The sequence below is a fragment of the Vipera ursinii genome, assembly GCF_947247035.1.
Source record: "Vipera ursinii genome assembly, chromosome: 3".
Lineage (NCBI taxonomy): Eukaryota > Metazoa > Chordata > Lepidosauria > Squamata > Viperidae > Vipera > Vipera ursinii.
In genome coordinates this window covers 175,730,045-175,753,669 of record NC_139516.1, presented here as the reverse complement: position 1 = coordinate 175,753,669, position 23,625 = coordinate 175,730,045, and positions in this window count along the sequence as shown.

Sequence of the window (23,625 nt, the reverse complement as noted above, 5' to 3'; positions counted from 1 at the left end):
CAGCGTATTTGAAAGACCAATCGCAACAGAGATACATTGTGGAATGGAGGAGATGGATTGAATATATTCAGAATAAATATGGGACTAAAAAGTTTCATTTAGCATTTGAATAAGTAGTGGATCTATATGATGTATAACTAGTTAGTAGTTATTTTATTAATATTTTGACGATGGAGAGTTAAAGTGCGATAGAATTTAATGTTTTACTGTTGTTAGCATATTTTAGATTATGTTTGTTTGTATTTTTATACCCTGTATTCAGCTCTGGGAAGTCGGGGAGGGGGGAGGGTAGGGTAGGGAGGGGTTGGGGAGAGGGGAGGGGGAGGAGGGTGGTTTTTTGTATTAAAAAATTTATTGTAAAACTTTTCAATAAAAAAAAGGTAAAGGTTCCCCCGCACATGCCTGCTAGTCATTTCCAACTCTAGGGGCCGGTGCTCATCTCCATTTCAAAGCCAAAGAGCCAGCGCTTGTCTGAGGATGTCTCCGTGGTCATGTGGCCGGTATGACTAGACGCCAAAGGCGCACGGAACGCTGTTACCTTCCCACCGTAGTGGTCCCTATTTTTCTACTTGCATTTTTACGTGCTTTCGAACTGCTAGGTGTGCAGAAGCTGGGACAAGTAACAGGTGCTTACTCTGTTAAACGGCACTTGGGATTTGAACCGCCAAACTGCCAACCTTCTGATTGACAAGCTCAGCGACCTAACCCACTGAGCCACCGCAGATTGTTTAGAATTTTATAAAAAAATAAAGATTTTAAAATTAAGTATAAGAAATGTTCCTGTAAGAAAGTGCTGTTGATTAGAAAAAAAACATGAAGAGAGCATTAAACAAATGTATGAATGATGAGGTTTGAAGTAATGGTTAAAATACTGGCCTAGAAACCAGGAGTCAGAGAGTTCTAGTCCCACATTAGGCACAAAAACTGACTGGGTGACCTTGGGCCATTCACTCTCTCAGCTGAACCCAGCTCACAGTGTTACTGTGGGGACATAAGACAAGAAAGGAATATTATGTATGTTTGCCACCTTGAGTTATATATAAAAATAAAAAGGTGGGATAAAAGAAAACACTAGATGCAATATTGCTTTTATTACCAATTTCTGGGCAACGTATTGGAGATAGGAGGGTGTTATTATGTTTATATCCCATTTGTGGGTTTTCCATGGGACTTGATTAACCAGAATAAGATGCTAGAGTAGTCTAATCCAGTTTTTGTGATGATCTTCTGTTCTATATTTTGCCTTGCTTGGTAATTTTTAAAAACTTCAAAAATTGGTTTAGAAACTGAGCAGCTTTTCTGAGTATGAAATAATTTTTGAAAGTGGAATAAAACTGTTTCAGTGGAAGAAAATAAATTTCACAGTTACACAAAATCCTTTTATGGTATGACTTCTGGGCTTGGTGACAATTACATTCATCAAACCTGTTTACAACAGATATGGATACATGCCAGAAATCACTGGTGGTTTTCTCAAATCAAATAAGTCAGTAATCATAGCTGCAATATCCCGTATGATTTTACAGCTGTAAATTTTCTTCCACATATCTGTCCCCAATATTTGGAGAGGGGATTTTCAGCTTGCCCTCTTGGTCAGAATATAGGGGCCTGGGATATTTAGCATGAGTCAGATGGTTCCAATGTTTTTTTAAAAATCTTAACCAGCACCTTGATTTGTACCCAAAAGCCAACTGCCAACAGGTCTCATATGCAGTTGTTGATCTGTCAGCAAGCAAGAAACTATTGACTAAGTCTCCAACAGAAGGACTGATCCCCCACTTAAGAGATAAGATATACATCTGGTCCTTGTCTGCTATGTTTTGAAAAAACTGTTATTTTGTAGAGCAAATTGTAGTAAACCAGCCATAATATGATACCAACATGGATAACTGTTGGTAGGGCCTCCTGATCCAGAAAAAGTCACAGTTGTCATACCAGCAAAAGCTGGTCAAAGACCTTGGATGGGGCTTCTATCTGTTGTTCTTGCCAATCCAAGAGGACCTCATATCTATCATCTGCCACTTTAGGTGTTAATGTCATCCCTTCCAGAGTGTCACAGTTCTTAGAAGCAGAGTTTCTGAATATACACATCACCATCTTGCCGAGCTTCATCCTAATCCTATTCATATACATCCAGTTGCTCATAACCTCTATGGGCCAGACCAAAATTCCACCAGTAGTTTCCCAGGGATTCATGTAGATATTGAGGTTGATGGAAAAGAGGTCCAAGTCCCGAGGTTCCCTTTTGAGTGCTTAAGTCTTGACATTTCTTTCTCTACTAACATTGATGGAATGCTTTACTCAAGAATAAGCAAAATTACTACAAAATTGTATTTCCGATGCACAACCCTCACAGGCTATAAAGGATACCATTATCAGTGGTAAAGAATGCTGCTTAAAGATTAAACAAGACTAGGAGTTTGCCAAACCCTCATCCATAAATTCTGGCACAGATTCTACCAGTCTTAACAATGTGGTTACTTCATATTAATCAATATGGAAAACTTGGCCAAGCCCACACCTTGACTAGAAAGGATCCAAATAATTTGTTTTACCCAGGGACCTGTGAAACTGTTGCTCTACCACCTTATCAACAACTTTCCCTAAAATAAGGAAAGGTTGGAGATGAGCTGATAGTTGTTCATTTTTGACTTACTGAGGAGGGAGCATATTGCCATGTCTTTCAGGACTCATGGTAGCACCCCTCTGCTTTCAAAAATGCATGCAGTCTTGGAGTATCAAAGAAATATTGAGCCAAATCAGTCCACCTTTCCCTTTCCGACTGAACAAACAAGAAGGCATGGATCCATCCCTCAGGTAGCAGAACTTATAGTTGCCACAAACTATGTCTTCTTCCAGAATCCGTCCAGAAAATGAAGAATGAAATCCCTAGCAATGTATGTCATAAAGCACTATCCCTGAGATGAGAGCAAATAGTCTAGAAGGAACACAAGAAGGCAAGAATACAATCACTACCAATAACTTGTCTGTACAGGGTCTTTAGACAAACGCTCTTAGTCAGTCACCACCAATTGAACAATGTACTTTGTTGCAAGTAACACATCTTGAAGGGTCATTGCATGCATGTGCACACCCACATCCACACCCACAACCACACATATCTTGGAAACAAGGCTGCTGAAGCACCCCAAAACCAGGAAGTAAATACTGAATAGGGGCACATCACCATCCTTGTCTCACTGGACTTTGATAATGTATGACATCTAGTCCACAACTCTATGACATTGCTTGTTTTTCTGACCTTGCAACTTAAATTGGCAAAACTGTTTAAATAGCATGTCTTTCAAACATAGTTTCATTGGCTTTTGAAAACTTCTTGCCATTATATGCTTTTTCCTGTAAAAAGTTGTAACAGCTTTGATTTTTTTCCATCATATGGATAAAACAGAAGCCATAATGATGGTTTCTATGAATTGAAAAAATGTAAGTGTTGATCGTTAGGCATATGCATTTTTCTAGCTGCAGTTCTTACTTAAGTCATGAATAGTGAAATTTCTCATTAATACTGTTGATCCTAAATGACAAGAAACTTCTATATAGTGTTAAATGCTTCTTATTTCAGAGAAAAAATGAACAAAATTTAATAAAAAGAAATGGATTTGTAAGCATATTGGACAAAATGTACTGCCATTTTAGTTAATTACTTTTCATTATAATAAGAAATACACATATTATGAAAGAATGCCAAACATTCTGTTCATCCTTAGTGCAGACTGCTAACTTGTTTCATATATGTGAGAATGACACACATTTGTGTTTATTCATGAACAGTGCAATATTACTAGAATATGAACCATTTGTCTTTGCTTTTACAGTAGGTCCATTTGCAAGAAACTTTGCTATTATTAGACTTGTTAACAGTAGCATTGTTTGACTGAGTTTTGTGCAATGAAAAATGGGACTGACCATGAAAAGCGTCAATATTATTTCCATTCCTGAGAGGCACTGGAGTATTTATATACATTGATTGGAGCTCATAGCTTATTGTATAAATGCAGAGACCCACAGAATGTCCAGTTGTTGAGACCACTCAACAGAAGGACAATGTTCAATTCACTAGCTCAATAGAGCAAAGTTAGAGAGTGAAACATGTTTCACTCTCTTGTTTCACTATGAACTAAACATGAAGAGCATATTAGTTCTGATGAGATCCTCCTTAGGTTGAAGAATTTGGAATAGACAAATCCTTTCCCAGAATCCCCTACCAATCATGTGGTTTGCAATGCTCATAGATGCAATTTAATTATTAAAAGCAATAAACCTGAGGGGTCATAAGAACATAAGAAGGCTCTGTTGGTTGTCATCTGGTCTAGTATTCTAATGGTTAAAACAAAGTTTATGAAATTTAAGATATTGCTTAATGTTGGTTTAGCTCATTTTTCTATTTCTAAATAGTTCTATTAGCATTAACCTACTGTTTTAGTACATGTGTTTTAGCAATCTGGTATCCTGCAGGTTTTCTGAATGCATATATGCATAAAACATAACCTGCATAACCATCGAACATAACCATCATTTAATTCCCATTTGGGTTAAGAAATGCTCTTCTGCAGAACAAGGAAAAGGGACAATAAAGAGTAACCTAAAGAAATGAGAAATAGGATAAAATAAAAGGAAAATCACAACCAATTTATTCTAAATGATCAACTATATCTCTCCATACTTTTAGATTCCTGAAAACTGTTCTTGTTTCCATCACTTCATGCATGATCCCTTTAAAAAAAATCAAACTTCTCAACTTTTTGAGGATCTCACTAATACTTCCTACTACAAATTTCTTGGTCTTCCTCACCTTTTCAATCCATTCACTTTTCTTTCATATTTCCTGTTTTATTTTTCATTTTTGTATTCAGTATTCACAATCATTTAGCACCCATTCCTTTCTTATCCTATCTTTTTTGACTTTCCATACTTGTTTCTTAAGTAACTGATTCCTACTGTAATCAGTTAACTTTTACTACGTATTCTGACATATCCAACTCTTTCTTTACCTAACAAAGTGAGCAAAAACACATGCTTAGGCATATAATTTTTGCTTCATTTGACAAGTGTTCATTCCTCACATTTAATTTATTAGCTTTATTATGGTCACCCACTCCAGAAGACCCTGGGCAGCTTACAAAATCCAACAAAACAAAACAAAACAAAAACAAAACCCTCACAACTCCAGCAGAACAATTAAAACAGTTAAAACCCACATAAACCAGCAGTCCAGACTAAACTTCTAAAAGTATAAACATTACAAAAATACAGCACATCATTATATAACAATTACATTAATCCTGGGCTGGGAATATAGCCAGGTCTTAAGAATTTTCTGGAACCCCATCTGTGTCTCTGAAGAGATGTTGTTCCAGAGGAACTACATGCTTGCTTTTACCTTCCTATGAGTGTTTGTATACTGTATCTTAACAATTCTCCACTGATTTTCTGATCTGTATTAAACATTCTACCAATTATCCAATTTCACCTATGAATGTTTCCATTTTTATATATAATGGAAACATTGTGGATTTAATTTTCCTTGTTGTATTGCCTTGATCCTAGATACATTACCATAATTTTAGGATTCATTTGCCTCATTGTATCTTTCAGTCTAACATTCATTGGAAATAATTTGGTTTTGCAACCAGCACAGTATAATCTGGATACAAAAATACATGTATGTTACTAACCCCAACCAACAAACTTTAAGTGACATCATAAACATTTTTGATATTTGTACATAAATACATTAAAATACCAAGACATTTTATTCCCTGCTCAACACTGAAACATTTGCTACTCATACATGCTTTTCCATAAATAATATCAATAACAACAGCAGTAGCAACAGCAACAGCAGCAGCAACAACAACAATAATAATAATACATCACTTGAACACCATTGGCATTGACAAATTCGCCAATAGTCAATTGCAAAAGGTGGCCTTACTAGGAACTGCTTCCATCCTGCAACAATTTCTGTAATACCATCAAACATCCACATCTGCCTATCCCAGGTCCTTGGTAAGGACTCGATAGGTAGACAAACATGCCAAATCCAGTGTGAACATCTGGCTGACTCTGCGATGAATAATAACAACAACAAACAACAACAACAACAACAATAATAATCAGATAACACCTTGAATGGAAAAGTCAAAGAATCAACACAAAAGGAATATATCAGGAGAGTCCGCAAAATACTAAAATCAAAGCTGAATGCTAGCCATTAATACATGGGTAGTCCCAGTGATACGCTACCTAGCTGGAATTATCAACTGGACTTTTGGCTGAATTGGAACAACTAGACCCAGAAAATGCTATTGCGCTACTCGGTACATCTTACATTTTAAGGAGATACCTGGTTGATACCTAGGATGCTGGCAGCAACCCGTGTCAACCATTAGTGCCAGTCAATTTGAGTGTTCAGTTGACTGAGTTTCATGTTTTATGAATAAAAGTTTAATAATAATAATAATAATAATAATAATAATAATAATAATAATAATAACAACAACAACAACAACAACAACAACCAACACCTTGGAGGTCATCTAGTCCAACCCCTTGCTCAGGCAGAACACCCTATACCATTTCAGACAAATGGCTGTCCAGTCTCTTCTTAAAAACTTCCAGTGTTGGAACATTCACAGCTTCTTGAGGCAGGTTGTTTCACTGATTAATTCTTCTAACTTTCAGGAATTTTCTCCTTAGTTCTAGATTGCTTTAGTTAGTTTCCATCCGTTGCTTCTTTTCTTGCCTTCAGGTGCTTTGGAGAATAAACTTGATTCCCTCTTCCTTGTGGCAACCCCTGAGATATTGGAAACACTGCTATCATGTCACCCCCTCGTCCTTCTCTTCATTAAACTTGTTGTTGTTAGCTGCGAAGTTGTGTCTGACCCATCATGACCCTATGGGACAACGTTCCTCCAGGCCTTCCTATCCTCTACCATCTTCTGAAGTCCATTTAAGCTCACACCTACTGCTTCAGTGACTCCATCCAGCCACCTCATTCTCTGTCGTCCTCTTCTTCTATTGCCCTCAATCTTTCTCAGCATTAGGCTCTTCTCCAGTGAGTCCTTCCTTCTCATTAGGTGGCCAAAGTATTTGAGTTTTAGCTTCAGGATCTGGCCTTCTAAAGAGCAGTCCAGGGTTGATTTCCTCTACGACTGACCAGTTTTGATCGCCTTGCAGTCCAAGCGATTCGCAGGAGTCTTCTCCAACACCATAGTTCAAAGGCCTAAATTCTTTGGCGCTCAGCCTTTCTTATGGTCCAACTTTCACTGCCATACATTGCAACTGAAAGACCATAGCCTTGACTATATGCACTTTTGTTGACAGGGTGATGTCTCTGCTTTTTAGTGTGCTGTCTAGATTTGCCATGGCTTTCCTCCCGAGGAGCAAGCGTGTTAGGCATATGGTGTTAGCCTACAATGTTGGGTTGAAAATATATTAACCATAATGCTATGGCTTTAAGATGTTAATTGGCCAATGGGTGTGTAAGTGTTCTCATGGCCATAAGAGGAAGCTAGGAACGTAGCTTCTCTCTCTCTCTGAATTCACTGATCTCTACTGTTACTGTTTTTGCTCTGCTGTTAGTTTACTACTGTTTGTAACCTGAACTGTGTATTGACCTCTGGACTGGTAAGAAGACTTTGTAGTTTTGGATTACTCTTTGGACTGTTGCTATTGTTTATGACCTGGACTGTTTATTTTTTGACTGTGCAATTTTTGTCTTTACACCACCTCAAAGTAAAAATACTTTTTGTTTTTAACAACTCAGTGTACTCTTACTGTATGACTTTTACTACTCTCAGTACCCTTCCTTGTCTGTGCAAACTCTTTGGTAGCACAAGGAGACCTCTGCACAACAAATTCCTTAACACTGGTTATGGGCCCAGGCCTGTACTGAGAGTTAGTACACACAGTATTCCTAGCTGAGTTTGTGTTAGCTATTTGGTGTAAAATGGCTCAAGAACAGTTTGTCAGGCATCTCCTGGATAACCCGGTTGGATGGGACAAAACTATGTTTCCTGGTCCACGAAATGCTGCTTGCTTTTGCGCAAGGAAGGGACTATGGTCTGTTGTAAATAACCCACCAGATATTACTGCTTGGGATCCAGATGACGAAGAGGATGTAAAGAAGTTAGACGACTTTAAACGTAGCAATGAGAAAGCTCTTTGCATTATTGGGCTAACACTGAATTACCAGCAGCTTGTCCATATTCGTGGTGAGGAGTCTGCTGCAAGGTGTTGGGATGTTTTGCGAAGGCTTTATGTTCGTGACAGTGTGGGTGCACATATACACCTTACACGTAAGCTGTTTAGGGCTCGTTTTGCAGAAGAATGGAGATATGCTGACCCATTTAAATTACATGAAGGCAACTTTTCAAGAGCTTCATGAAAAGGAGCTGATTTTTTCAGAGTTGCATCAGGTCTACATTATTCTGTCATCTTTGGATGAGAGTTTTGATGGATATGTTTCTTCTTTGGAAGTCCTGACCAGAGAGGAACTGACATTGACCAACATTACTGGGAGACTGCTGGAAGAGTCCAGAAGGAGGCATGACAGAGACCAGCTGAGAGAGAACAGCCACGAGAGGAGCAGCAATTTACCACTGCTTACAATGTCAAGAAATGTTATTCTTGTGGGGCTAGAGGGCATATAGCCAAATTCTGTAGAAAGGGTAAAAAAACAGAATGTAAATAGCAGTGGGAAGGCTAAAAAGAGCATTGGTTTGGCTATTTCTGGTGAACCAACATCCAGAAACAATGAATTGTGGGTTGTTGATAGTGGGGCTTCACAATGCATTACTAAAGAGAAAAAGAGGTTTATTAATATGAAAAACAGCAACCAATATGTTTCACTGGCAAACGGTTGGAGGATGAAGGCCTCTGGTGAAGGTAATTCCTATTGTCCATGCATTGATGAACAGTTACCTATGTTATATATACCTAAACTAAGATTCAACCTGTTATCTGTAAGGGAATTGGTTAAGGTTGGGTTTGTGGTAACATTCAGAGGGGAGCAATGCACTATTGAGAGGAATGGAACCTGTGTAACCGCTAATTTGAAAAATGGTTTATTCTTTCTCACAAGTAACCAGGTTAGTACAGTTAAAGCTAACTCAATATGTGAGAATAAGAAGCCACATGATGAATGTATACATTTATTGCATAGGCGGTTAGGGCATGTAAACTTTAACTCACTATGTAAAACAGTTGAGTTAGTAGGAATTAAACTGAAGCCATGTAGTATGTATTTGAATTGCAATGCCTGTAATCAGAAAAAGAGCAAGGCAACTCCTGCAAACAGGATAAACGGCTTCAAAACAACTGTTCCTTTGGAAGTTGTGTTTGCTGATTTAATTGGACCCATGAAACCAAGTTTAGGAGGATCTTGTTATATTTTAAGTATACTGGACCACTACTCTCGATATGGTTTTTGTTATCTGCTTAAGTCAAAGGCAGACACTTTCCAACAATTTGCAAACTGGCTGAAGTTCGTGGAGAGAAAAACAAAGAGAAAGGTTCAGTGCATAATTACTGATAATGGTACTGAATTTACAAACAAGCGCTTTGTTGATATGCTAGAATCTGCTGGCATTGAGCATAAAACGTTCAGCCCCTTATAGGCCTCAACATAATGCTTTTGTTGAGAGACGTGGGCAAACGTTACAAGCCATGATGAGAACCATGTTACAAGATTCAGGCTTAACAGATAGACTGTGGGGGGAGGCAGCAAAATGTGCAAACCATGTTCTGAATATAGTTGTTAATACTTCTACTGGTAAAATACCATATACTATATGGCATGGTAGAAGACCAAACCTTGATTACCTGCACACATTTGGCACCCCAGCTTGGGTCCACATTCCTGCACAACTCAGGAGTAAAGGCCAACATAGGGCTAGGCAATTATACTTCGTAGGTTATGAAGCTAACCACAGATCCTATCGTTTCTGGGAACGAGGCACAACTAATGTATATAACAGTGCGAGTGCAAAATTCCTTGAGCACGTTGGTTGGGATAGGTTAGAGCAAGAAACTGTTAATACTTTTTTTTTTAATAAAAGAACAAGATCAGCAGAAGTCTATGGAACTTTCAAAACGTACTTACAGCCAAGCAGTGGGCGGAGCACGGCCTAAAGGAGATAGTGGGCCTATTAAAGATGTGCTCCAACAGCTTTGGGATGACATGCATGGCGACTAAATTTTTAACTTGGAACGTTAATGGACTAAATTCACCACAGAAGAGGAAGAAAGTTTTTCAATATTTAAAACAATTCAAGATAGATGTTATACGTTTGCAAGAAACGCATGTTAGGGCTATGGACCAAAAGTATTTATCAAACTTAAGGTTGGGCACGCAATTTGTTGCTTCTGCAATGAATAAGAAAAATGGAGTGGTTGTTTATGTTAAAAGTGCTTTAACAGCGGACTTAATTGAAGCAGATAAGCATGGAAGATACGTTATGATAGAGTTGCTGTTAGAAGGTAAAAACACGCTTTTAGTTGGATTATATGCTCCTAATCAACAACAAGCTGATTTTTTTAGTTTACTTCACACAAAGCTTACTCAGTTGGATTATAAATCGTTTATTTTTATGGGGGACTGGAATGGTGTTTTGGATGTACAGATGGACAAGGCTGGTTCTTTTAAGCGCGTTCCAAGTCATGCTAGACTGCCTAAATCCTTTTTTGAAATGAAGGATGATTTGGAACTGCGAGATATTTGGCGTGATATACATTTGCATGAAAAGGATTATACTTTTTTTTTCTGACAGACATCAATCTTTTTCCAGGATCGATTTTATTTTGCTGACTAATGACTTTTTTTCAAGGATTAAGAAGGTGAAGATATGTATATGTGCAAGAACTATTTCTGATCATAGTCCAGTCTGGCTAGAGATTAATAAGGAGAATAGAGATAGGCGCTCGTGGCGCGTAAATGAGAATTTGTTTAGAAATCAGAGAAATGTGGAAGAATGTAAACAGCGGATGAAGGATTTTTTTGAAATTAATATGAATAAGGACACTTCTATGGACATGGTTTGGGATGCTAGCAAGGCCTATATGAGAGGGGTGTTGATATATATGAACAATAAACACAGACGTACTTTGGAAGCCAGGAGGAAAGAATTGGAGAATGAAATTAAGGAAAAAGAAAAGGCTTTGATTTTGAATCCAGCGGATGTGAAGACTAAGGAGGTTATTAAGCTATTAAGAGGACAATTTGATAAATTAATGGCTGACCAAGTGGCAACCAATTTGCAGTTTGCTAGGCACAACACCTTTTGCAATGCTAATAAACCAGGTAGATGGCTAGCTTATAGACTGAGGAAAAAGCAAAGGGCTTCTAATATAGATAAAATTGAGCATAAGGGAAGGGTTGTGTTTCAACAAGATCTTATTAAGGATGCTTTTGTGGATTTTTATTCTAAATTATATGCTAAGGAGAAGATTAATGAAAAAGACATTGATGTATATTTGGAGAATGCTAGCATCCCGGTTCTTACGCAAGCACAAAAAGAGGGGATTAACCAATTGATAACAGAAGAAGAAATTCTTACAGCAATTAAGGAACTGAAGGTGGACAAAGCGCCAGGTACGGATGGTTTGACTGCGGCTTATTACAAAAATCTACAATTTGAGATGATAAAACCGTTAAAGGAACTGTTCCAGACAATTCAGAAGGGGGGAAAGGTGCCTCCGTCTTGGAGAACTGCTTTTATTTCTTTGATTCCGAAGGAAGACCAAGATGCTACTCAAGTTAAAAATTATAGACCGATATCACTTTTAAATACAGACTACAAGATATTTGCTAAGGTGTTGGCTAATAGACTGATGAGGGTTCTGCAACAGGTGATTCATGGGGACCAAATGGGGTTTATTAGTGGTAGGCAAATGAAAAATAATGTGAGGCATATAGTTGATGTGTTAGAGTTTTTGGAAAGGAACAACCAGATCCCTGCGGCGCTAATTTTTTTAGATGCTGAAAAAGCTTTTGATCAATTGAATTGGCAATTTTGATGAAAGTTTTAGATAAAATGAATTTTGGGGATAATTTTTTGCAACCAATTAGGGCATTATATCAAAAACAAACTGCCCGAATAATAGTTAATAATAGCCTGACAGAAGCATGCAATATTGAGAAGGGCACAAGGCAAGGGTGTCCGTTATCGCCCTTGTTATTTGTATTAACATTGGAGATATTGTTGGTTAAAATACGGAATTCGAAAAAAATTAAGGGTATACAAATTAGAGATCAGGATTATAGATTGAGAGCGTTCGCAGACGATCTGGTTGTTACAGTGACCCAGCCAGAGAACTCTGTTGTGGACCTGATGGAGATAATAATACAATATGGGAAGGTTTCTGGATTTAAAGTTAATACACAAAAAACTAAAATTCTGGCCAAAAATATGATAGCTTCGCAAAAGGCTCTCTTAGAAGGATTAACTGGATTTGAGATTGTTAAAAGGGTTAAATATTTGGGGGTGCTTTTGTCGCCCTCAAATACAAAGTTATATAAAAATAATTATGAAAAACTATGGGGGAAAATTCAAAAAGAATTGGAGAGCTGGGAAAAATTGCAATTGTCTTTGTTGGGGCGAATCGCAGCAGTGAAAATGAATGTCCTGCCTAAATTCTTATTTTTATTTCAAATGATACCGGTTCTTAAGAAAGATTCTAATTTGGAGGAATGGCAGCGAGGTATCAATAAATTTGTTTGGGCAGGGAAAAGGCCACGAGTTAAACTTAAGATTATACAGGATACTCGTGAAAGAGGTGGTCTTAAAATGCCTAATTTTAAATTATATTATGAAGCTGCTGCGTTAGCAGGAATAAGTGATTGGATCAATTTGACACAAGAGAGATTATTAAATCTTGAGGGCCACAACTTGTTGTTTGGCTGGCATGCATATTTGTTGTATGATAAGAAGGTAGATAATGTCTTTAGAGTGCATATTTTAAGACAGGCATTGTTGAGAGTTTGGAAGAAGTATAGACATAAGCTAGATTGTAAGATACCATTGTGGGCAATCCCAAAACACGCAATAGAAAATATAAATGTTGGTTTTAAACATGATGTGACTACGTACAAGGAGATTTTAAGCTTGGAAAGAAATGTCTGGTGTTTGAAACCATATAGCCTCTTGCGAGATGAGAAGATTGTTCAGACTTGGTTTCAATATACTCAGCTACGGGCCAGGTGGAAAGAAGATCAGAAAAATGGTTTTACAATGACTGATGAAAATCTGATAAAGCAAATCAGAAATCAGGGTCCAGCACATATTAAACGGATATATCTTGCTTTGATAGAAATTGACTCAGAAACAGAACTTGTTAAGGATTGTATGATTAAATGGGCCCAAAACATCCAAGAAGTTATTACAATGGACACATGGGAAAGGATTTGGGTGAGGAACGTAAAATTCACACAAGCTCAAAATCTAAGAGAAAATTTTTATAAAATGTTTTACAGATGGCATTTAGATCCTAAAAAGCTGGCAAGTATGTATCCGAACTATCAGCCTAAATGCTGGAGGTGTGGTGAAGAAGATGCAACATATTTTCATATATGGTGGACTTGTAAAAAGGTTAAGGCTTTTTGGATAAAAATTTGGTGGAATATGCAGAAGATTTTTAAGCAAAGGATAAAGTTTTGTCCGCAACTTTTTTTGTTGGGAATAATTACAGATGCTACGGTTGTGGACACTAAGCTGATGTTGAATTTAATTACGGCAGCAAGACTCTTAGTAGGTCAATACTGGAAGAAGGAGGAACTGCCGACTATAGAAGAATGGATTTTAAAGGTTTCTGACCTGGCAGAGATGGCAAAGATCTCGGCTTATTTGAAAGATCACTCGCAAGAACGTTATGTTATGGAGTGGAGAAAATGGATTGAGTATATCCAGAATAAATATGGGACTAAGAAGTTTCATGTAGCATTTGAATAAGTCTTCCTTTTTTTTCCTCCTTTTTTTCTTTTTTCTTTTTTTTATATATCTTATATTAATAGTGTTTGTAGTTATCCTATATGAGCTAGAGAGAGATAGATCTCAGAGTTTATGGTTGTTAGCATATGGATGTTTATGATTGTTGTTTTTTTTGGTTTTTTATACCTTGTACTTAGCTCTGGGAAGTCGGGGGGGAGGGGAGGGGGGGAAGGGTAGGGAGGGAGGGATAGGGGAGGGGTAGGGGGGATTGTTAAAGATAAAATGTATGATAAAACTTTTCAATAAAAAAAAGAAACTGTTAATACTGATCCTCTAGTGTTTGAGGACTCCTCTGATAACGTAACTAGTAATGATAATACATCTCCTGTAAATATAAAAGATGAAAATGAGATAGGGGAGATAAAAGATGAATCAGAGGAAGGAAAGGAGTCTGAAATTCAAAGCCCTGTAATTCCTTGGCGTTCAACGCGCATCAGACGTCCACCTGATCGCTATGAAGCTAGTATAGTATGTCAAGTTAGTTCAGTACCTTCTAACTATGATGAGATCAGGATGTATCCTGAAAAGGAACAGGCATCATGGAAAGCTGCAATGAATAGGGAGTTGAAGTCTTTGCAGGATCTTAAAGTTTATGAGAAAGCAAAACTGCCACCTGGTGAGCAAGCTATAGGTTGCAAATGGATATATAAAATAAAGAAGGGTGTAGATGGGACTATAACCCATAAGGCACGTTTGGTTGCACAAGGTTTTGCCCAAACTACTGAGGATTATGACGAGGTGTTTGCACCCAGTCTGAGGGCAACTACTTTAAGAGCAGCTTTAGTATGGGCGGCTAAAAACCAATATATGGTTACCCATGTAGATGTTGAAACTGCATATCTACATGCTCCATTGCAACATACTATTTATTTAAGAATACCCCCAGGATTGACCAGTGATAGAGACCATGATTGTTGGGAATTAAAGAAAAGCCTCTATGGATTGAAACAATCAGGCTATGAGTGGAACAAATGTATAGTTAATGAGTTAAGTGCATTAGGTTTTGTAGCCAGTAATGCTGATCCTTGTTTGTTTAGAAGAGAACACAACGGAGCATTATCTTTTCTTTTATTATTCACAGATGATATTGCAATAATAACAAAAACTGAGTTAGAAGCACAAACTATCATTTCAAGATTGCAAAATAAATTCACAATTAGAAATCTTGGGGAAATAAGCCACTATTTGGGATTAGATATTGTGAAAACAAATAGGGGTTTTAAGGTGTCGCAAGCCAGTAAAATATCTCAATTATTAAAGAGATACAATATGGAAATGTGTAAACCAGCAAAAACTCCGATGGCTATGGATTTTAAGGACACTAATGTTGAGAGTCCTGTATTTGATAAGACTATGTACCAATCTTTGATAGGAAGTCTTATGTATTTGAGTAATTGGACTAGACCTGATATTTCTTACTGTGTAAACCAATTAGCCAGGTACAACAATAATCCTACTGTTAGACACTGGCAATCAGCTAAACGAGTATTAAGGTATTTGAAGCAAACTATTCACTACTCGTTATATTTAGAGCCAAGTCGTGAGTTAATCCTTACTGCATATGCAGATGCGAGTTTTGCCTCTGATACAAACACTCGTAAATCTACCTCAGGGTTGGCTATAATGTTGGGTGATTCTTTGATTGGATGGAAGTCTATTAGACAAAAACACATAAGCTTATCTACAATGGAGGCTGAATTTTCATGTCTATCAGTGTTATGTACAGAACAGCTAGTGTACAAACAATTATTGTTAGATATGGGTTTAAATGTAAATGATCCATTCATTGTATATGAGGACAATCAAGCTGCGATAAAGATGGCTAATAATGCTGCAGTAAGAACAAGATCTAAACATACTGATCTTCGTTATTTAAATGTCAGACAATGTATCAAAGATAAATTAATACAGCTAGAGTATTGTTCATCTGATGTAAATATTGCAGACCATTTTACGAAGGTACAAAGTGCTGTGAAACACAATGCTAATTGTGAAAGAATGTGCATAAGATTGTAAGAGTTATATATTATTCTACCCAAAGGGGAGAATGTTAGGCATATGGTGTTAGCCTACAATGTTGGGTTGAAAATATATTAACCATAATGCTATGGCTTTAAGATGTTAATTGGCCAATGGGTGTGTAAGTGTTCTCATGGCCATAAGAGGAAGCTAGGAACGTAGCTTCTCTCTCTCTCTGAATTCACTGATCTCTACTGTTACTGTTTTTGCTCTGCTGTTAGTTTACTACTGTTGTAACCTGAACTGTGTATTGACCTCTGGACTGGTAAGAAGACTTTGTAGTTTTGGATTACTCTTTGGACTGTTGCTATTGTTTATGACCTGGACTGTTTATTTTTTGACTGTGCATTTTTGTCTTTACACCACCTCAAAGTAAAATACTTTTTGTTTTTAACAACTCAGTGTACTCTTACTGTGTGACTTTTACTACTCTCAGTACCCTTCCTTGTCTGTGCAACTCTTTGGTAGCACAAGGAGACCTCTGCACAACAAATTCCTTAACAAAGCGTCTTTTAATTTCTTGGCTACAGTCCCCACCTGCAGTGATCTTGGAGCCCACAAAAATAAAATCTGTCACTACCTCCAATTCTTTCCCATCTATTTGCCAGGAATTGAGAGGGCCGGATGCCATGATCTTGGTTTTCTTAATGTTAAGTTTCAACCCAACTTTTGCACTCTCCTTCTTCACCCGCAACAAGTGGCTCTTTAGTTCTTCTTTACTTTCTGCCATTAGAGTGGTATCATCTGCATATCTTAGGTTGTTGATATTTCTCCCGGCAATCTTAATTCCAACTTTTGATTCATATAGCCCTGCCTTTCTCATGATGTGCTCTGCATATAAGGTAAATAGGCAGGGTGACAGTATACAGTCTTGTCGGACTCCTTTCCCAATTTTGAACCAATCAGTGGTTCCGTGTCCAGTTCTCACTGTTGCTTCTTGGCCCACATATAGGTTTCTCAAAAGACAAATAAGATGGTCTGGTACTCCCATCTCTTTAAGAACTTGCCACAGTTTGTTGTGATCCACACAATCATCCCACCAGGCTCAAGGTTGACTCAGCCTTCCATCCTTCCGAGGTAGGTAAAATGAGGACCCAGATTGTTGGGGGCAATAAGCTGACTTTCTAATAATGCTGCTTGGGGTGTGTGTGAAAGCCCTAATAAGCAGGCATATACATAGATTGAAGGCTACTGCTAAGCTTGCAAGCCACCCTGAGTCTTGGGAGAAGGGCGGGATATAAATGGAATTTTAAAAAAAGCTTTAGCATAGTCAATGAAGCAGAAGTAGATGTTTTTCTGGAACTCTCTAGCTTTCTCCATGATCCAGCGTATGTTGGCAATTTGATCTCTAATTCCTCTGCCTCTTCGAAATCCTGCCTGTACTTCTGGTAGTTCTCAATGTACATACTGCTGGAGTCTAGCTTGTAGGATTTTAAGCATAACTTTACTAGCATGAGAAATGAGTGCAATGGTGTGATAGTTTGAACATTCTTTGGCACTGTCTTTCTTTTGAATTGGAATGTAAACTGATCTTTTCCAATCCTGTGGCCACTGTTGAGTTTTCCAAATTTGCTGGCAAATTGAGTGTAGCACTTTTACTGCATCATCTTTTAAGATTTTGAACATCTCAGCTAGAATACTGTCACCTCCACTAGCTTTGTTGTTGCTCAGCTTTTCTAAGAACCACTTCACTTCACATTCCAAGATGTCTGGCTCAAGGTCAGTGACCACCTCATTTTGATTATCAGGGATGATAAGCTCATTCTTGTATAGTTCTTCTGTGTAATTTTGCCACCTCTTCTTAATCTGCCTCTGTTAGGTCCCTGCCATTTTGGTCCTTTATCATGCCCATTTTTGCATGAAACGTTCCCTTCGTCTCTCCAATTTTCTTGAAAAGATCTCTGGTCCTCCCTGTTCTATTGTTTTCTTCTATTTCTTTGCACTGTTCATTTAAGAAAGCATTCTTATCTCTTCTAGCTATTCTCTGGAATTCTGCATTCAATTGGGCGTATCTTTCTTTTTCTCCCTTGCCTTTCGCTTCCCTCCTTTCCTCACCTATTTGCAAAGCTTCCTCAGACAGCCATTTTGCTTTCTTGCATTTCTTTTTCTTTGGGATGCTTTTGGTTGCTACCTCTTCTACAATGTTGCGAACCTCTGTCCATAGTTCTTCAGGCACTCTGTCTATCAGATATAATTCCTTAAATCTATTTGTCACTTCTACTATATATTCAACAGGGATATGATTTAATTCATACCTGAGTGGCCTAGTGCTTTTCCCAACTTTCTTCAGTTTAAGCCTAAACTTTGCAATGAGAAGCCCATGGTCTGAGCCACAGTCAGCTCCTGGTCTTGTTTTTACTGACTGTATAGAGCTTCTCCATCTTTGGCTGCAGAGCATATAGTCAATCTGATTTCTGTGTTGGCTGTCTGGTGATGTCCATGTGTAGAGCCGTCTCTTGGGTTGTTGGAAAAGAGTGTTTGCTATGAGCATCGTATTCTCTTGACAAAATTCTATCAGCCTATGCCCTGCTTCATTTTGTACTCCAAGGCCAAACTTGCCTGTTATTCCGGTTATCTTTTGGCTTCCTAATTTAGCATTCCAATCCCCCATGACGATAAGGACATCATTTTTTGGTGTTAGTTCTATAAGGTGCTGTAGGGCTTCATAGAACCGGTCAATTTCATCCTCTTCAGCACTGGTGGGTGGGGCATAGACCTGGACTACTGTGATATTGAATGGTTTGCCTTGAATTCGAACTGAGATCATTCTGTCATTTTGGGGATTGTATCCCAGTATTGTTTTTCCTACTCTTTTATTGACTATGAAGGCTACTCCATTTCTTCTGAGGGATTCTTGCCTGCAGTAGTATTCCTGATGGTCATCTGAATTAAATTCACCCATTCCTGACCATTTTAGTTCGCTGATACCTAAGATGTCAATGTTCAGTCTTGTCATCTCTTTATTTATTTTTATTTTAATTCCATTTATATCCCGCCCTTCTCCGAAGACTCAGGGCGGCTTTACAAACTTAGCAGTAGCCTTCATTCTATGTATATGCCTGCTTATTAGGGCTTTCACACACCCCAAGCGGCATTATTACAAAGTCAGCTTATTGCCCCCAACAATCTGGGTCCTCATTTTACCTACCTCAGAAGGATGGAAGGCTGAGTCAACCTTGAGCCTGGTGGGATGCGAACCTGCACTAATTGCAGGCAGCTGGTGTTACTTAAGGAGGCATTAGCCCACTGCTCCACCAAGGCTCTTGTTTGACTACGTCCAGCTTTCCTTGATTCATGGATCTTACATTCCAAGTTCCTATGGAGAAAACATCTTTACAGCATCGGACTTTCCTTTCACCACCAGACATATCCACAGCTGAGCGTCCTTTCGGCTTTGGCCCAGTCGCTTCATTCTTTCTGGCACTACTAGTACTAGCCCTCTGCTCTTCCCCAGTAGCATATTGGACGCCTTCCGACCTGAGGGGCTCATCTTCCAGCGTCATATCATTTTGCCTTTTGGTACTCTCCATAGGGTTTTCATGGCAAAAATACTGGAGTGGTTTGCCATTTCCTTCTCCAGTGGATCACGTTTTGTCAGAACTCTCTACTATGACCTTTTCATCTTGGGTGGCCCTGCACAGCATAACTCATAGCTTCATTGAATTACGCAAGCCCCTTCGCCACAACAAGGCAGTAATCCATGAAGGGGTTCATTAATCTAAACATACCCAATTCCAGCAACCATTCCTTATATGTTTTAGCTCCAGTCCCCTAATCATCTTTGTTGCTCTTCTCTGTACTCTTTCTAGAGTCTCAACATCTTTTTTACATTGTGGTGACCAAAACTGGATGCAGTATTCCAAGTGTGGTATTACCAAGCATTGTAAAGTGGTATTAACACTTCACGTAATCTTGATTCTATCCCTCTGTTAAAACAGCCTGTGTTGGCACTGTTGGCTTTTTTGGCAGCTGCAGCACACTGCTGGCTCATATTTAATTGATTGTCCACTAGGACTCCAAGATGCCTCTCACAGTTACTACTATTGAGCAAGGTACCACCTATACTATACCTGTGCATTTGATTTTCTTGCCTAAATGTAGAACCTTACTTTTTTCACCATTGAATTTCATTTTGTTACATAGCGTCCAATGTTCAAGTTTGTCAAGATCCTTCTGCACCTTAAGCCTATCTTCTAGAGTGTTGACTATTCATGCCAGCTTGGTGTCATCTGCAAATTTGATAAGTTCCTCATTTATCCCCTCATCCAAATCATTGATGAAGATGTTGAAAAGCACTAGATACAGAACAGAGCCCTGGTGCACCCTACTACACACTTCCCTCCATGTAGACGCAGTTCCATTAAGGACCACACATTGAGTACGGCTGGTCAGGCAGCTATGAATCCATCTGGTGGGGAGGCTGTCTAACTCACATTTTTCAATCTTATTATGTAGTAGGTTGTGGTCTACTTTATCAAATGCCTTACTTGAAGTCCAAGTAAATTATATCCACAGCATTCCTCTGGTCTACTAATTTTGTCATTTGATGAAAGAATGCAATAAGATTTGTCTGGCATGATCTGTTTTTGACAAACCCATGTTGGCTTTTGGTAATGACTTTGTTTGCCTCTAGGTGTTTGCTGACTTGTTGCTTGATTATCTTTTCTAGAATCTTCCCAGGTGTTGAGGTCAGGCTGATAGGTCTGTAATTTCCTGGATCCATTTTTTTCCTGAACTTGGGAACTACATCAGCTCTTTTCCAGTCCTCTGGTAGTTCCCCAGTGCTCCAGGAGCTTTGAAAGATATTTTAGTGGTTCTGAGATCACATCTGCCAGTTCTGGTCCTGGTGATTTGAACTCATCTAGGGTGGACAGGTGCTCACTTACCATTTTTTTGCCTATCTTAAATTGTGTTTCTAATCTGTTTTTTACGGTACTGTTTTTGATAGGTTGGACTGTTTTTTCCCTTTGTGTAAAGATGGATGCAAAAAAATGAGTTAAGTAGTTCTGCTTTCTCCCTGTTGCTTGTCACCTTCTTTCCACTTTCCCCCACTAATGGACCAATCATTTCCTTAACTTTTTTCTTGGTTTTTACACATTGAAAGAAGCTTTTTTTGTTATTTTTGAATTTGGTCGCAAGCCTTAGTTCATTTTGAGCCTTAGCTTTCCTCACTTCATCTTTGTGGGATTGGGCTATTTGCTGATATTCTGCCTCAGTTATGTGCCCCTCTTTCCACTTTTTATACTTGTCCTTTTTGTCTTTCAACTTATCAGAGAGTTCTTTATGCAGCATGCTGGTTTCTTTTGAGAGCTGTTATTTTTCTTTTTCATTGGTATGCTTTAATTTCATTTCCTTTACCACAGTTAATGCATTCAGCAGCCAACTTCAACTCTACATTACATAAACATTCCATTACTCAAAGGTATTGATTTTATTATGTGTTTTATCCAAATCAACAAATGCATAAGAAAAAAACATAAAAACCTTTTTCTGGAATTTTAATATCTTAGTGACTTCCTGAGAAGCAAATATCTTCATCAACTTTCCAGTAGAAACCCACACTGCAGCATTTTTGCTCATTGTCATCTCTTGTACCCTTTTCAGACCCACTTAACAAACACACCCCATGTAAAAAAACAAAAAAAAACCCATATAGTGTGTGCGTTCAATCTTTTTGACTTTCCCTTTGAAAGGGAAAAGAATTACAGCTTTTTGGCATGTTTTTTTCTTGGACTCTAACAATAGCAATAGCATTTAGTCTTTTGTATTCCCCCATTCTGCTTTACACTTTCTGGCATATTGCCCCCAACAATCTGGGTTTTCATTTTACTGATTTTGGAAAATCAACCTTGAGCCCCATTAGGATCAAACTCCCAGCTGTGGGCAGAATTTGCCTGCAATATTGAATTTTAACCACTGCACCACCAGGGTGCATATACTTCTACAGTATTCATTTTGTTCATTGTTGGCACTCTCATACAGATCCATTAAATATTCCTTCCTGCATTGACTCACCCCAGCTTATGCTTTTATTTATTCATTTACTAATTTGCTTGCTTGCACTGTTGGTTAACCATCTCAGTCAAAGACCTTGAGGGGGATTACACAAAATAAAAATAGAACAAAATGAACCACTACAATATTAAAATGAGCCATTAGAACAGAAGAGTTGTAAGACACATACTCCATAGGTACCCATCATGATTTTGATCAGTTGAGGAATGCTGTTTAGTAAGACAGAGAAGGAGAAGACTAGGTTACCAGTCTTGGTCATATCCAAGCATTGATCTCTGCTAAGGGTAAGTACAATATTAATTTAGACACAAGTTGGACAGTATACCATGAGTACAACCAAAACCCAGTTTCCTCTGAATGTCATTTTGTGCAAGGTAGGATCCCTACTGTAGAGCAACCTTCATAGAATCATAGTGTTGCAAGGGATTGTATCATTTATTTTAATCCCCTGCTCAGTAGTGGATCTAATGGACTATCTCATGCCATTTTGTGCAAGCTAGGATTTCTTCTCTAGAAAATACTGTCATAGAATCATAGTGTTAGAATGGACTCATGCTCAGCGTTGGATCAAATGGACCATCTCTGACAGATTATCAAGCCTCTTTGAAGACCTTCACCGAAGGATAATTCATCAGTTCATGTGGCAGTTTGTTCTTATGTTTGAAAGTTTATATAGTCAGGATTTTTGTCTTTTTTTCTTTATAATTTTAAATCCATTCCCGTTCAGCAACTCTTCAAATATTTAAGACTGCTATCTCATTTCTCCTCAGTCATTCCTTCTGTAAATTAAATATATCCATATCCTGTAGCCATTCTTCACTGGGCTTTCAAATCAACAAGCTGTTGCCCACATCCCACTAACTAGGAAACACAAGTCCAAGAAGCAATCTATTGCAACTCCTGAATTTTGAAGGAGATGGGATGGGAATTGTGAGAACAGTTATTTTAGTGCTTCTGGAAAACCTCAGGTTGTAGAAGATAGTTTTGGAATTTTTGATAATCTCAATCTCTCTCTCTCTCTCTCTGTCACACACACACACACACACACACACACACACACACACACACACACACACAGAGAGAGAGAGAGAGAGAGAGAGAGAGAGAGAGAGAGATGGTTGTCAAAAACTCTATTTACCTGAATTTAAAAGTTTATAGCCTAGAGAGGCAATCAGTCTCATACTTTGCTGACACACCATGATCCTTCTTAATAACCCTTTTATCATGTAATAGCAACTTGTAGAAACAAATTTAGAGAATTCTTTTCCTTATCATTTTGCATAAGGAATATAATATAAACCATGTCATCAGCATTGGTTATCAGGAGTAATACTAGATGACCATTCTGTACCATTAAGCCTTGGCAAAATTTTCATATAAATTGAAAGTAAACCATTCTAAGCCATTTCTGAAAATATTCTTATTTTATGAAAAGACTGGTCTCAGGGCTTCTATAGTTTTGCACAAAAATATTATCTTTTTGTGGAGAAAGTGTGACTTGGATAGACTTTTATCAGTCAGGGGAAAAGCAATCTGTTTCCTCAACATATTATAGCCATATTTAGAGGAAGATGGAATGAGG